This window comes from Hyperolius riggenbachi, chromosome 8 (genome assembly GCF_040937935.1).
Source record: "Hyperolius riggenbachi isolate aHypRig1 chromosome 8, aHypRig1.pri, whole genome shotgun sequence".
Lineage (NCBI taxonomy): Eukaryota > Metazoa > Chordata > Amphibia > Anura > Hyperoliidae > Hyperolius > Hyperolius riggenbachi.
The window spans coordinates 281,885,039-281,902,847 of NC_090653.1; the positions used below are offsets into that span (position 1 = coordinate 281,885,039).

At 46.1% G+C, this 17,809-nt stretch overlaps 1 protein-coding gene across 13 annotated transcripts in view; it reads right to left on the reverse strand.

Annotated features, from left to right (window-relative positions):
- Window positions 1-17,809, reverse strand: part of DAB2IP (DAB2 interacting protein) — a 974,997-nt gene that overhangs the window by 270,687 nt on the left and 686,501 nt on the right. Inside the window, exon 1 of one of the 13 annotated variants that reach the window (XM_068249035.1) lies at window positions 5,349-5,537. The exons of the other annotated variants lie outside the window; for them this stretch is intronic. The gene's annotated coding sequence lies outside the window, so the exon portion shown is untranslated. Of the gene's footprint in view, window positions 1-5,348; window positions 5,538-17,809 lie in introns of those variants that run through there. 13 annotated transcript variants of the gene reach the window in all.

Consider the following 17,809-nt stretch of genomic DNA (forward strand, 5'->3'; position numbering starts at 1 on the left):
TCCACCATACAGCACTGCCTGGCATCACCTCTGTGCCATCTCCACCATACAGCACTGCCTGGCATCACCTCTGTGCCATCTCCACCATACAGCACTGCCTGGCATCACTTCTGTGCCATCTCCACCATACAGCACTGCCTGACATCACCTCTGTGCCATCTCCACCATGCAGCACTGCCTGGCATCACCTCTGTGCCATCTCCACCATACAGCACTGCCTGGCACCACCTCTGTGCCATCCTCCATATATATATATATAGAGGGTGATGCAGGTTTCCTGTTTCAGCTATAACACAATACATTACAACATTCCAGCCTTCCGGTCTCTACTGCGTGGACAGGAAGGAGTTAATGGTCTCTCAGGAGACATGTCAGCTATGAGCCTAACCATCTACAGCTGCTGCCTCTTCCCCAGTGCCAGGCCGCCCAGCGGGCGCACTACATATACCAGAGCATCTCTTATGTAGGACACAGCCATGCCATGTCTGCAGTATACAGTACCTCACAGGCATGGTATACAGCATACATCATGTACAGCCCCTGACACACAGCTGGAGCACAACCTGTACATGTGACCGGTGTAGGACGTGTAGCGGGCAATCAGTACCAGGGATACTAGAGCTATACAGTACATATAGAATGTGCAGCCAGAAGCACTAGCGATATACTATGTATATGATACAAGCAACGTACCACCTATAGAAAACAATGCAGAATGCCCTAGGGCTACACAATGTATATAATACAATGCCGGATACACTAGCGATATACAATGTATATAAAACAATGACGGATACACTAGCGATATACAATGTATATAATACAATGACGGATACACTAGCAACATACTATGTATATAACACAATGACGGATACACTAGCGATATACAATGTATATAACACAATGACGGATACACTAGCGATATACAATGTATATAACACAATGACGGATACACTAGCGATATACAATGTATATAATACAATGACGGATACACTAGCGATATACAATGTATATAATACAATGCCGGATACACTAGCAACATACTATGTATATAATACAATGCCGGATACACTAGTGATATACAATGTATATAACACAATGACGAATACACTAGCGATATACAATGTATATAATACAATGCCGGATACACTAGCGATATACAATGTATATAGTACAATGATGGATACACTAGCGATATACAATGTATATAATACAATGCCGGATACACTAGTGATATACAATGTATATAACACAATGACGAATACACTAGCGATATACAATGTATATAATACAATGCCGGATACACTAGCGATATACAATGTATATAATACAATGACGGGTACACTAGCGATATACAATGTATATAACACAATGACGGATACACTAGCGATATACAATGTATATAATACAATGACGGATACACTAGCGATATACAATGTATATAATACAATGCCGGATACACTAGCAACATACTATGTATATAATACAATGCCGGATACACTAGTGATATACAATGTATATAACACAATGACGAATACACTAGCGATATACAATGTATATAATACAATGCCGGATACACTAGCGATATACAATGTATATAATACAATGCCGGATACACTAGCGATATACAATGTATATAATACAATGCCGGATACACTAGCGATATACAATGTATATAATACAATGCCGTATACACTAGCGATATACAATGTATATAATACAATGCCGGATACACTTGCGATATACAATGTATATAATACAATGACGGATACACTAGCGATATACAATGTATATAATACAATGCCGGATACACTAGCGATATACAATGTATATAATACAATGCCGGATACACTAGCGATATACAATGTATATAATACAATGACGGATACACTAGCAACATACTATGGGCTCGATTCACAAAGCGGTGCTAACCCAGTTAGAGACTTAAAGGTGCCCATACACTCGTCAGATTGGCAGCAGACAGATAAGAAATGCATCTGATGATCTATCTGATGCGTTTTTAGAACATTTTTTACCAGAATAGAATTCCAATAGATTTCAGTTTGAAATCTGTTGAAATTCGATCTGATGGCATTTTTTTGCCATCAGATTTCCATTAAGGCCAATGCAAACTGATAAGCAATCTCATCAGATCGACCTAAATTTTCCACCCTGCAAGTTCGATGGAAATCCATCGAAATCGATCGAAATCGGCCGTCGATCGGTCGATTGGCCAACCGATTTGCGATCGATCGATCGATCGATCGACCGCGATCGATCGGTCGGCCAGAAAATCGGCTGAGTGTATGGGCTGCTTTAGGCATGATAACCATTACACCACGCTGGTGAAAAACCAGTTTAGGTGTGATAAGTTTAGGCATGATAAGTTTAGATAAGTTTAGATCGCTTGCAAAGTCCCGCACACAAAGCAGCGCCATTAAACTTTATACGAAGTGCACCAGACTTTGCTAGCGTAAAACTTTTGATCAGCTGTGCACTGCGGTGCTAACCCAGTTGGCGCTTAAACTTATCATGCCTAAACTTATCACACCTAAACTTATCATGCCTAAACCGAGTTTAGGCATGATAAAGGGCTGTTCACCAGCGTGCTAACTGTTAGCACCGCTTTGTGAATCAGGCCCTATGTATATAATACAATGCCGGATACACTAGCGATATACAATGTATATAGTACAATGACGGATACACTAGCGATATACAATGTACAAAATACAATGACGGATACACTAGCGATATACAATGTATATAATACAATGACGGGTACACTAGCGATATACAATGTACATAATACAATGACGGATACACTAGCGATATACAATGTATATAATACAATGACGGATACACTAGCGATATACAATGTATATAATACAATGCCGGATACACTAGCGATATACAATGTATATAACACAATGACGGATACACTAGCGATATACAATGTATATAATACAATGCCGGATACACAATGTATATAGTACAATGACGGATACACTAGCGATATACAAGAATGTATATAATACAATGCCGGGTACACTAGCGATATACAATGTATATAATACAATGACGGGTACACTAGCGATATACAATGTATATAACACAATGCCGGATACACTAGCGATATACAAGAATGTATATAATACAATGCCGGGTACACTAGCGATATACAATGTATATAATACAATGACGGGTACACTAGCGATATACAATGTATATAATACAATGCCGGATACACTAGCGATATACAATGTATATAATACAATGACGGATACACTAGCAACATACTATGTATATAATACAATGCCGGATACACTAGCGATATACAATGTATATAATAGAATGCCGGATACACTAGCGATATACAATGTATATAATACAATGACGGATACACTAGCGATATACAATGTATATAATACAATGACGGGTACACTAGCGATATACAATGTATATAATACAATGACGGGTACACTAGCGATATACAAGAATGTATATAATACAATGCCAGGTACACTAGCGATATACAATGTATATAATAAAGTACTAAGCAGCCCACAAAGTATATAATACAATACTGAATGCACTAGCAATATACAATGTATATAATACAATGATGGATACACTAGCAATATACAATGTATATAATACAGTACTAAGCAGCACACCAAGTATATAATACAATGCTGAATACACTAGCGGTATACAATGTACACAGTACAGTGGTGAAACCGTAATCAGTATATAACATATTTAATATAATGCTGGACATGCAAGCACAATACCTATCTATCTATCTACCGGTATCTATCTATCACTGGGCCGCAGACATTAGCAATACGCAATGTATATAATACAGTCCCAAGCAGCATACCAAGTATATAGTCAGCGCTGCGTAATATGTTGGCGCTATATAAATCCAATAAATAATAATAATACAATGCTGAATACAATAACAATATACAATGCTGAATACACTAGCGATATGCAATGTATATAACACTGTCCCCAAGATATTAGCGATATACAATTTATATATCACTGTGTGCTATACAATGTATACAACAGTGTCACAGACATTAGCAATATACAATGTGTACACTGTGATGTGATATACAATGTATACAACACTGTGACACGGTATACAATGTACCCTATATAACACTGTGGTGGAAACACAAGCAGCATACAGTATATATAATTCACTAACAGTACACAGTACATATGTATATGTATATATGACCAGAGACATGCAGTTTGTTTATTATATTATTATATATGAACAATGTACAGCTCATAGCCAGGCTAGACACAGCACAGTCAGCCCTCCATATATATATATATATACAGTATATCTAATTCAGTAACAGTATAGTACATACACTATATATATGTGGACAGTACAGTATATATATATATATATATATATATATATATATATCAGCAGAGATGCAGTATGTACATTATATATACACTATGTACAGCTATAGGACACAGCACAGTCTGCCCTCCATATATACAGTATATATCATTCAGTAACAGTATACAGTGCACATGTATATACCAGCAGAGAGGCAGTACGTACATTATATGTAGACTATATACAGCTCATAGCCCTGCTATAGGACACAGCACAGTCTGCCCTCCATACATACAGTATTTATCATTCAGTAACAGTATACAGTGTGCACATGTATATACCAGCAGATATGCAGTTTGTACATTATATATACACTATGTACAGCTATAGGACACAGCACAGTCTGCCCTCCCTATATACAGTATATATCATTCAGTAACAGTATACAGTGTGCACATGTATGTACCAGCAGAGATCTGCGCGGCTATAGGACACAGCACAGTCTGCCCTCCCTATATACAGTATATATCATTCAGTAACAGTATACAGTGCACATGTATATACAAGCAGAGATGCAGTATGTACATTATATATACACTATGTACAGCTATAGGACACAGCACAGTCTGCCCTCCATATATACAGTATATATCATTCAGTAACAGTATACAGTGCACATGTATATACCAGCAGAGATGCAGTACGTACATTATATGTATACTATATACAGCTCATAGCCCGGCTATAGGACACAGCACAGTCTGCCCTCCCTATATACAGTATATTTCATTCAGTAACAGTATACAGTGCACATGTATGTACCAGCAGAGATCTGCGCGGCTATAGGACACAGCACAGTCTGCCCTCCCTATATACAGTATATAGAGCGTGGCCAGCCAGTGCCCAGCACAGTAACAGCTGAGACCCCTCTGCATTGTCCAGCAGCACAGACCCCCCCCCCCCTGGCCCCAGCACTTACCCCTCTCTGGGGGGATCAGATCCTGGTTGGTGGATCCAGTGAGGGGATCAGCAGCTGCAGCATACTGCCAGTGTGATGCAGTGTGTGTCAGTGTGACAGTGGGATGATGAGGAAGCTTGTTACATTGTAGCAGCAGCAGCAGTCAGGCTTCCATTCCTGTCTGTGAGGCTCAGTCAGTGCTGCCTCTGGAAGCTCCCACTCATCTCCCTCCCCCTCCTGGATCTGGGATAGGCTCTGGCACTTTCCTCCTCCTGCTGCTGCTGCTGCACATTGCTCTTTGTCCCAGTATTGTGGATCAGGTGCTGCTGCTGCTGGCAGGCTGGGGGTATGCATGGCCACTCAGGGGCCCCTACTGGCTGACAGGTGGCAGCACTGAGACAGTGCAGGAACTACAAGTCCCAGCATGCCCTGCAAATACACTCTGAGAGCTACTAGCAGTAAAGGGCCAGGGGAAGGTATCTGTGCCAGGAGCAGATGCTAATCTCTTGCCCAGCCAGCAGCTCCTGGTGTAGATTAGAGATGGCTTTTCTGTGCAGGTCTTGCAGCTGTTATACTGGCAGGCTGATTGGGGGCAGTTATGGCAACATCTGGAGCAGGGGAGCAACAGAGGGAAAGAGCAGGAACTAGCGCCACTGAAAGGCTGGATTACTCAAAGCAGACCAAGGGCTTGTTACTTCATATGGCTGATGATGCTGCAAGCTCTGCCTGACAGGGCCACTGCCACTAAAAGCAATATTCCACCTAAGTCCCACCTACACTGCCAGCACAGCTGGCAGCAGCCACCACCACTAGGGGCAGTATTCCACCGACATCCCACCAACACCACCGACACACCCGGCAGCAGCCACCACCACTAGGGGCATTATTCCACCGACATCCCACCAACACCACCGACACAGCTGGCAGCAGCCACCACCACTAGGGGCAGTATTCCACCGACATCCCATCAACACCACCGACACACCCGGCAGCAGCCACCACCACTAGGGGCACTATTCCACCGACATCCCACCAACACCACCGACACACCCGGCAGCAGCCACCACCACTAGGGGCAGTATTCCACCGACATCCCACCAACACCACCGACACACCCGGCAGCAGCCACCACCACTAGGGGCAGTATTCCACCGACATCCCACCAACACCACCGACACACCCGGCAGCAGCCACCACCACTAGGGGCACTATTCCACCGACATCCCACCAACACCACCGACACACCCGGCAGCAGCCACCACCACTAGGGGCACTATTCCAATCACATCCTAACACCACTACCAGCACAGCTAGCAGCAGCCACCACCACTAGGGGCACTATTCCACTGTGGCTGGATAGTGTAATAGTTAAGAGCACTGCCTCTGACATGAGAGACAGGGGTTCAAATCTCGGCTCTTCCTATTCAGTAGGCCAGCACCTATTCAGTAAGGAGTTCTTGGGCTTCCAAACACTGTCACTGCCTACAGAGTGTGCTTTAGTGGCTGCCCGCAAGCTTTTTGAGTCCAACCATAACCTCCAATAGCCAACATTCCACACAAGTCCACCAATAACCTCTAACAGGCATAATTTCATTATAGTCCACCAATAACCTTTAACAGGCATCATTTCATTATAGTCCACCAATAACACCCAACAGCCACCATTAAACTTTAATTTTCTGCTGCTTGGCCAGCAGGTGGATTTCCTCAGTTTTTCCACCTCCCAGTCCGACACTGACTTCATGTGAGGTCCACTGGTCCCTCTAGAGCTCCCGGTGTGGATGGTGTACTCAGCTTGGAGTGACCCTTTATATATGTTACAGTGAGCAGATCCAAACCAACAAGGCTTTCCTCGTCGTCTGACACATTTCTCTCCCTCTGCATCTTCCCACCGCTAACAGTTTGATTGTCTATGGTAGACCACGCTTGTCTTCTATCTGAGGGACCATGAAAAGTGCCAGATGGGTGACTTTTGCATTCATTATTTTGCAAACATTGCATATTGGAGCCCCCCTTCAGCTGGGACTAATGGTTCCTCAGAAACTTCCAGCCAACAAGCAGATGAAAGGCTGCCTCTAGTGGCTGCAGAGTGACATCACCAGAGTCTCAAATCTGTCCTCAACATGAAATCAGTCTAGAGTGATGTCACTGCAATGATTGCTCTGTGCCCTCTGACATACTAAAGTGGTCCCCCGCTGAGTCACAGGAACACCTCCAGCTGTCTAACGTGAAAAGAGAAGCTAATTTTACCTTCACATTTTAGCAAAACGCAACCCCCGCCACTTCTAGTAATAATCCAGGAAGAATTTCCTGCACAGAAACACATTTTCCAGCCACACTGGTTACTTCCTCCACTGGCAGTCTTCCTTCTCATTAGCTGGGAAATCCGCATTGCAATTATTTTCATGTTGGCCATAAGATTTCCCAGGCTACGAGTGCTCTTTTTAGTAAACTAATACAGTGATTCCAATACCTCTGTACATCACACCTAAAAGAGGCACTATACTTCCAAAACGGAAGCTGAGAGCTAATCATGGAGGCTGCTATTAGTGACCTCATGCTAACATTCCCACTTTACCAGCTGCTGACTTAACACCCTGCCTCTAATACTGACCCAGCACCCTAGCTGTTCTCATTTCACTGGCTGCATGTTTGTTCCCGGTGTGACTCTGCTGGCTGCATGCTTGTTCCAGGTGTGACTCCACTGGCTGCATGTTTGTTCCCGGTGTGACTCTGCTGGCTGCATGCTTGTTCCAGGTGTGACTCCGCTGGCTGCAAGCTTGTTCCCGGTGTGACTCCACTGGCTGCATGCTTGTTCCAGGTGTGACTCTGCTGGCTGCATGCTTGTTCCAGGTGTGACTCCACTGGCTGCATGCTTGTTCCAGGTGTGACTTTGCTGGCTGCCTGCTTGTTCCAGGTGTGACTCCACTGGCTGCATGCTTGTTCCCGGTGTGACTCCACCTGCTGCATGCTTGTTCCCGATGTGACTCTACCGGCTGTATGCTTGTTCCCAGTGTGACTCTCCTGGCTGCAAGCTTGTTCCCGGTGTGACTCTGCTGGCTGCATGCTTGTTCCAGGTGTGACTCAGCTGGCTGTATGCTTGTTCCAGGTGTGACTCCACTGGCTGCATGCTTGTTCCAGGTGTGACTCCACTGGCTGCTTGCTTGTTCTAGGCGTGACTCCGCTGGCTGCATGCTTGTTCCAGGTGTGACTCTGCTGGCTGCATGCTTGTTCCAGGTGTGACTGCACTGGCTGTATGCTTGTTCCAGGTGTGACTCCGCTGGCTGCATGCTTGCTCCAGGTGTGACTCTGCTGTCTGCATTCTTGTGTCAGGTGTGACTCCGCTGGCTGCATGCTTGTTCCAGGTGTGACTGCACTGGCTGCATGCTTGTTCCAGGTGTGACTCCGCTGGCTGCATGCTTGTTCCAGGTGTGACTGCACTGGCTGTATGCTTGTTCCAGGTGTGACTCCGCTTGCTGCATGCTTGTTCCAGGTGTGACTCCGCTGGCTGCATGCTTGTTCCAGGTGTGACTCCGCTGGCTGCATTCTTGTTCCAGGTGTAACTCCACTGGCTGCATGCTTGTTCCAGGTGTGACTCCACTGGCTGCATGCTTGCTCCAGGTGTGACCCCACTGGCTGCGTACTTGTTCCAGATGTAATTCTGCTGGCTGAATGTTTGTTCCAGGTGTCACTCCACTGGCTGTATGCTTGTTCCAGGCAACTGACTGTTGGCACAGGACTACATTTCCCATCATCCCTAGTGGTGCTTATTACCTGTGAATACCTAGATGACAACACAGATTGGCTGATTGTATGAAAGCTCACCAGTAGTGTGTCTGTACAGCGATCAGTCCTACCGGTAAATAGGGATGATCAATAAGATGCAAATAATTTCTCCTAGCATTTTCATGTAAATTTTATACAGCTTGGACTAATAAAAACAGACAGAAAGCTATTCTGATTGGTCCAATTGCAAACTGCATATAATCTATATATATAATAGACTAAGTGCCTCAACCTTCAAACAAGAAGAAGAAGTACTTTGCATGAGAAAATTTATGCGTGCTCAAACACCAAGTTTAAGGCCTCTTTTCCACGGACTGTTGAGCTGTGTGCTCAGCAAGCAGTTACCAGGCAGCAGTGAGCAGATACCAGGCAGCAACAAGCAGTTACCAGGCAGCAGTGAGCAGATACCAGGCAGCAACAAGCAGTTACCAGGCAGCAGCAAGCAGTTACCAGGCAGCAGCAAGCAGTTACCAGGCAGCAGTGAGCAGATACCAGGCAGCAATAAGCAGTTACCAGGCAGCAATGAGCAGTTGCCAGGCAGCAGTGAGCAGATACCAGGCAGCAGTGAGCAGATACCAGGCAGCAGTGAGCAGATACCAGGCAGCAGTGAGCAGATACCAGGCAGCAGTGAGCAGATACCAGGCAGCAGTGAGCAGATACCAGGCAGCAGTGAGCAGATACCAGGCAGCAGTGAGCAGATACCAGGCAGCAGCAAGCAGTTACCAGGCAGCAGCAAGCAGTTACCAGGCAGCAGCAAGCAGTTACCAGGCAGCAGCAAGCAGTTACCAGGCAGCAGTGAGCAGTTACCAGGCAGCAGTGAGCAGTTGTGAGAGTTTGAGAGCCATTTCACTGCCTATTCACAGTCCATGGAAAAGAGGCCTTACCCTAGCAAGTCTGACATTGCAAATCTGGCCTAATTGGCTATTCATGAGGCAATGCTCATGCAAATGCATGCACAAACCAATACCACAAAGCAGTCACCTTGCTACATGTTACATTAGTACTATCCGGCTTAGTGCACACCAGAGCGGTTCGGCAGCGTTTTGCGATCCACTTGCGGCTGCGGATACGCTTGGGTAATGTATTTCAATGGGCTGGTGCACACCAGAGCGGGAGGCGTTTTGCTGAAATGCATACTCCCGAGGTGAGGCATTTTTTGGATTGCGGAGGCGTTTCTGCCTCCAATGTTAAGTATAGGAAAAACGCAAAACGCTCTGAAAAACGGCAGTTCAGAGCGGTTTTGCAGGCGTTTTTGTTACAGAAGCTGTTCAGTAACAGCTTTACTGTAACAATATATGAAATCTACTACACCAAAAATGCTTTACAAAACCGCAAAATGCTAGGTGAAATGCTACAGAAAAATAAGAAAAAGCGTTTCAAAATCTGCTAGCATTTTGCGGATCTGCTAGCAGTTTTTGGTGTGCTCCAGGCCTCCAGGAGCGCCACGGGGAGGATTCCCAATGCCCCCTTTTTATACAACTGGGGGGGACCGCAGGGTCCCAGGCTCTCTCACTGCCTGGAAACCACAGCGGCACCCCGGAGGGGGAGGCTGGGTGGCGTGGACGACCCCCCTCAAGTGTGGCCAGCGCCGGGGAGAGCCGTCTGCACCCACCTCCCAATATTAAAAACAGGCACTTACCTTAACGTCCATTGCGTTCTGCTACATGCGCATTAATTTGGGGGCACCACATGAGAAAGGAGAGAAGCATGGGTCACCCCGAGCTTTAGAGCTCAGGGCTGGCTCACATACAGCACTCCAGAGGGGGGGGGGGGGGGGGGGGGGGAGGACAGGCACACTCACTCCAATGTTCACACCACCGGAGCAAGCCATCCACCACCTGCCTCCAAAGGATACAAACTGCACAAAATGCTTTCCTTGAGAAAATTAATGCGCATGTAGCAGAACCCAATGGACGTTAAGGTAAGTGGCTGTTTTTAATATTAGGAGGTGGGTGCGGACGGCTCTCCCCAGCGCTGGCCACGCTTGGGGGGGGGGGGGGGCTGCGCCACCCAGCCTCCCACTCCGGGGTGCCGCTGTGGTTCCCAGGCAGCGAGAGAGCACTTTGCAGTATTGGTTTTTTGACCCTGCATAGTTTGGCATGCGAAAGCAAATGCATATTTGCATGAGCATTGCCTCATGAATAGCCAATTAGGCCAGATTTGGAAAGCCAGACTTGCTAGGGTTAAACTTGGTTTTTGAGCACGCAAAATTTTTCTCATAGAAAGCATTTTTTGCAGTTGTATCCTTTGGAGGCAGGTGGTGGATGGCTTGCTCTGGTGGTGTGAGCCCTGGAGTGAGTTGTCTGCGCCTGTCCTCCCCCCACCCCGGAGTGTTGTATGTGAGCCAGCCCTGAGCTCTAAAGCTCGGGGTGACCCATGCTTCACTCCTTTCTCATGTGGTGCCCCCAAGTTAATGTGCATGTTGCAGAACGCAATGGATGTTAAGGTAAGTGCCTGTTTTTAATATTGGGAGGTGGGTGCAGACGGCTCTCCCCGGCGCTGGCCACACTTGGGGGGGGGGTCGTCCACGCCACCCAGCCTCCCCCTCCGGGGTGCCGCTGTGGTTTCCAGGCAGTGAGAGAGCCTGGGACCCTGCGGTCCCCCCAGTTGTATAAAAAGGGGGCATTGGGAATCCTCCCCGTGGCGCTCCTGGATAGTGCTAATGTAGCATGAACTAATACCCGCAGGGCGATCGCTTTGCGGTATTGGTTTTTGGACCCTGCATAGTTTGGCATGCGAAAGCAAATGCATATTTGCATGAGCATTGCCTCATGAATAGCCAATTAGGCCGGATTTGCAAAGCCAGACTTGCTAGGGTTAAACTTGGTGTTTGAGCACGCATACATTTTCTCATGGAAAGCCTACTTCTTCTTGCTTCAAGGTTGAGGCACGTACTCTATTAGACAGATAGATGCGGCGTATGCTACGACGCGGGTTGGCTAGTTTACTATGTTGGGAGATATTATTTCTATCTCATTGATCATTCCTAGTCCTAAACCATTTATGAACAATCATTTCGGGTGACAGAAATTGAAATCGTGTTCGTGGCTAAATTCATTCCTGTACTCATCCCAACACAGGAAGTGTGGTCACATAAAGTTTTTCAGCTACTTCTGAATAGGGTAGCAGAAGATTAACCATTGCCTTTTGGATGTAGCTGCTATGTCCAAAAGGCTGCTGCTGCGCGATCCTGCGGACGATCGCGCATGCGCCCGCGCGCTCCCGTGCCACCGCCCGTTAGCCAGGAGATCAATGAAAGGGAACACAGTTCCAATTCATTGATTTAAGTCCCCGTTAGAAAGACCGACAACTTGTATGAGAAGCCGCGATCTTTCTAAATGTTACGTCCCCTCTGCACTTCCTTTACGAGGACTTTTACACTTGCAGGACCCAAAAAACAAAAAAAAGTCACTGTGGCCATCTTGTGGCCAAATAGTAAAACTACATCTACATACTTTAAAAAAATAAAAATAAATATACATACACTTACATTAAAATTTGCCTCCCACACTGTCCCAAAAATACCCAAATAAAATGTTTAATTAATAAAAAAAAAACAAAAAAACAAAAAAACCAACATAAATAGTTACCAAAGGTTCTGAACTTTTTTATGTATGTCAAGAGGGTATATTACTATTTTTTTTTTAATTATAAGTTTGTAAATAGTAATGGATGCAAAACTGAAAAAATATTGGTGCCATACATTGTGATAGGGAGATAATTTATTTTTTTAAAGATTCTTTTATTTTTACATAGAAGAAAGAACAAAAACAATGATGATTGACAGCAAATAACATGTTTCTCTTAACAGGGAGTCCTATGTTAGAATTAGTATAGGTTTATGCGATCCAATAGCATATATGAACATAATAAAGTGGAGGCGTAGTCCAGCACGGCTCCACATACTCAAGAAGTGCACAGGCATATTAACAGTAAGGGAGGGCATAAAGGCAACCCAAGTGTTATAGTCATAGTTATAATATAAACTGCGCTCCCCCCTGGTCAGCGCCCATAGCAGACCAGCCGGACACCCCGGGCCCGAAGGGAACTTCCATCGGGGGTCCAGCAAAGCCGGCGGGGCGCCGAGCAGGATCGGGACAAGTGTCTTGGGTTAATTCAAGTTAAGTATGTGAGGAAGCCCCAAAACTGTTGGAAAGATCATCAAGTTAATCATTTCCCTGAGAGAATCCTTAAGAAAGAGAGACAGAGGGATAGAGTAATAAGGAAAGGAGGGGATTAGAAAGTAGGGATGGCTGCGATCAAGGTCCAGGCAGGCCCGGGTGAGGGCCCCAAGGAGAGGGAGAAGGTACCCCCCCAACGCCAGGTAGAGGGCGGGTCGGCCGCAGATCAAAAGGCTGGATCATGAGAGCGTTCAACCCTAGGGGCCTATATCATACCCATTAACCAGTGAGTCACCTACCCATTAGTGAACGATAGCGTTGTGTCTCTTGAAACTCAAACCACCCGAACCATGTCTTCCAATACTGTTCCTGTCTGTCCTGGATGGAGGCAGTGAGCTCCTCCATCTTTTGAGTCTGTGCTACTGCTCTAAGCCATTCCACCACCGTAGGTGGGTCAGTGGATTTCCAATGTTTGGCCAACAGGCATCTAGCAGCATTGACCAAATGTCTAGTGAGTGTTTTTTTATATTTTCTGATGGACCATGTGTTATGGTGTAGCAGAAAGAACGCTGGGCAATCAGGTGGGAGAAAGTCTGTTAGTTCATGTATTATATTTCTTACATCTGTCCAGAACTGGGAGAGCCTAGCACAGGACCAAAAGATATGCAATATGGTACCCACTTCTTGTCCACATCTCCAGCAAAGATTTGTGGTGTTTGGGAACATAAGATGAAGACGATGGGGTGTCAGGTACCATCTTGTTAAGATTTTGTAGCCGGCCTCCTGAGCTCTGGAAGAGATGGAAGATTTGTGTGCAAATACCAATACCTTATCCCACTGCTTGTCACTAAATGTGAATCCTAAGTCCTGTTCCCACTTGTTTCTAAAGGGTTCTGATGGGGAGGTAGTGTCATTCAGTAAGGAGTATGTCAGTGAAATCGTGCCTCTTACTTGACCCTCACCCTGGCATGTTTTCTCAAAAACAGTAAGGGGTCGATCAAAGTTGTTTTTGGGTCCGTGTGACAGGAGAAAATGTTTGAATTGGATCCAACTCCAGTCGTCCAAAACTTGGGAGCCCAGGTTTTGCCGTAGTGTTTGGAGAGGAACCCAGCTCCCACCCACAGTGAGATGTTGAGCTCGGAGCACCTGTTTGCCCCGCCAGGCTAAATAGCTCTTGGGAGGGAGGCCCAAAGGAAAGGACGGGTTGTCCAATATGGGAAGGAGCGGGGTCGGCCATGGGGAGAGTAGGGGCATCTGCCTGTATTTAGCAAAGATGTTGGCTGTGTGGGTGATGAGAGATGCCGCTGGGTCCGGTGAACGCCAGGATCGAGTCGACCAGGGGATATGTTTAATCTCCGCTTTTAATATTTCTTCTTCCATTCCAACCCATCTTTTATGACCAGCATGTCTATGCCAGTCGATAATACGGGTTAGCACTGCTGCAGCACAGTAAAGACGGGGATTGGGAACCGCCATGCCTCCCATTTCTTTTGGTGCCGTTAATATTTGATATTTCAGCCTGGGCTTTCGCCCAGACCAAATGAATTTGGAGAAAGTTTGGCTGATTGCTTTGAAAAATGTGGCAGGGATTGGGATTGGAAGGGTCTGAAATAAGTAAAGTAGGAGCGGCATAACGGTCATTTTAATAATATTCGATCTCCCGAACCAGGAGAATTGCGATTTGTTCCATCGCTGCAGGTCCTGCCGGATTCTCTGCAGCGCCGGGAGGAAGTTGCTGGATACTAGATCTTTTGGGTCAGGGGTGATGTGGACTCCCAAATATTTCAAATGGTGTGAAGGCCAACGGAAAGGGAAATTACTTTGGATTGTCAGTTTGAGAGGTTCCGGGAGGAGCACCCCCATCGCCTCACTTTTATCATAATTGATTGACATGTTCGATAAGAGCCCGTATGTACGAAACTCTAGCAAGAGGTTGGGTAGGGAGATATGTGGATTGGTTAGATAAAAGAGCATATCGTCCGCGTAAGCGGCAACTTTATGCGTGGATCTTGGGAAGTCCACTCCCTTAATGTCGGGGTTATTGCGGATCGTGCAGAGGAAAGGTTCAAGGGATAAAGCAAAAATGAGTGGAGATAGTGGGCACCCCTGTCGGGTTTCATTTTGTATATTAAAAGTTTCGGATAGGATTCCATTAGCCTTGACCCTGGCGTTGGGGCCTGAGTACAAAGCCAGTATTCTCTTTCTCATCATTCCACCCAGGCCTATGTGGCGCAGGGTGCCTTCAATGAAGTCCCAGTCCACCCTATCAAAAGCTTTTTCAGCGTCAGTAGAGAGAAGCAAAGTGGGGGTGGACCGGGACCTCACCCAGTGAAGCACATCCAAGGTGCGGATAGTGTTGTCCCTGGCCTCTCTGCCCGGGACAAAACCCACCTGGTCTAAATTTATTAGTTTGGGAAGCAAGGGAGCCAGCCTATTAGCCAGCATTTTGGAGTATAGTTTGAGGTCGACATTCAGGAGGGATATGGGTCGGTAACTCTGGCATTGTGCCGGGTCTTTCCCCTCTTTATGGATAACTGTGATGTGGGATTCCAGCATTTGAGGAGAGAACCAATTCTGATCTAAAGGTGCGTCTGTGATTGTGTTGAGAGCCTTCAAAAGGTGGGGAGAGAGTAACTGCTGAAATTTTTTATAATATTCTGAGGAGTAACCGTCAGGTCCGGGGGCCTTGCCCGCCGGCATCTGAGAGAGGGCCATCCCCAGTTCGTCCCCCGTGAAAGGCTCCTCCAGCTCTTTAACTTCAGGGAATGAGAGGCGAGGCATTTGAGAGTTCCTCAAGTAGGACTCGATTTTGCTGCGCTTATTGGCTGTCGTACAGTTGGGCATAGGAGGGGGAAGATTGTATAACCCAGAGTAATAGTCTTTAAAGATCCTCGAAATGTCCCTATACTCATGATGTAGCTTAGAGGACTTGTCCTTTATGCAGGGGATATAATTAGATGACTGCTGAGACTTCAAGGCCCTCGCAAGCATGGAGCCACATTTGTTGCCCCACTCATAGAATGAGCGGCGGCAGCGTTCGGCTGCATATTTTGCTTTATGGAACAGTAGAGATTTAAGACGATCCCTCTCCTCAGAAAGGGCAGACAAAGTGGTTGAGGACAGATCCCCCCTGTGCTTTAATTCGAGTTCTTTAATTCGAGACATTGAGTCTAGTACCTCTTTCTCTCTTTCCCTCTTGCGGCGGGCTCCTTCTCTTATCAACAGACCTCGCACAAAACATTTGTGTGTCTCCCATACCACTAGGGGGGACGTGTCCTCACGCACATTCATCTGAAAAAACTCCTCCATTTCTTTTTTGAGCTTTTCGAAAATTTGTTTGTCTTTAATCAAGGAGTTATTGATCCGCCAAGTGGGTGGTCTGGAGCCACTTTCACTCAGTGCCAATTCGGCCCATACGGGTGCATGGTCCGACAAGGTCATATTCCCTATCCCCGGAGAGGCGGAGAAGGACAGCAGGTTGTGCGAAACAAAAATATAGTCTATCCTAGTATAGGAGCTATGTGGAAAGGAGAAGAAAGTGTAGTCTCTTTGCGAGGGGTTATGAAGTCTCCACAGGTCAACTAGCTGCATGTCATGTAGAAGAGCTTTACATCTACGGAGGAGTCTTTTGGAGAGTGGGGATCTCTGCGAGGACGAGTCTAGGATAGGATCCAGAGCTACATTCAAGTCCCCCCCCCAGGATGATGCTGCCCTCAGCAAATGCACTTAATTTGGATAAGAAGTTCTGGAGGAAAGATTCTTGCTGAGAGTTGGGAGCATAGAACGAGCCAATCGTCACCTTTTGATTGTAAAGAATGCCCTTAATCAGATTAAAGCGACCCAATGTATCTCCAAACTCCTCAATAAGTGTAAATGGGGTATCCTTAGCTATGAGGATAGCAGTACCTTTCGTTTTGGAGTCCTGCGGAATACTATAGAATGCAGTTTTATAATATCTGTTGAATAATTTGGGGGGTGCGGGCCCTTTAAAATGGGTTTCCTGTAAGCAGATTAAACTGGCTCGTTCCCTGCGGCACAAATTCAGCGTGGCAGATCTTTTTTCTGGGATGTTCAGCCCCCTGGCGTTGAGGGATAGCACCTTAAGTGACTGTTTGAGCATAGGGCAAAAGCCCCGAGACCCCCCCAGACCACCCAAACCCCAGCCCCAGCCAAACACCCACAATAGAGAACAAAGGAAATAGAACAAGAAGGGAAGAAGGTACAGAGAGGAAGAAAGTTTTGAGTAGCTGTGTAACAAACCACAGAAGAATCACAGGGGGTATACTCGTGCATACCGCCCTGCTACTAGGCCTCAGATAGGCCTGTGTATGGACATACATATCCAGGATCTCCGGAGGCCTAAAGGGCTCCCGGGATCGGGGTGGCAAAACGCCCTGGGGTAAAAGAGTCCACACCATGGTTAGGAGTGGAGTCTTTGTCTCCAAAACCCCGTGTGCCAGCATAACTTGGCACAGCATATCCTCAGAGCATAAAATGAGAGAACCGTAACAGTGCAAATATAACCATTTTATAGCCGTTAGAGTGTGTATTTATTTCCACCAACATAGTAGAACC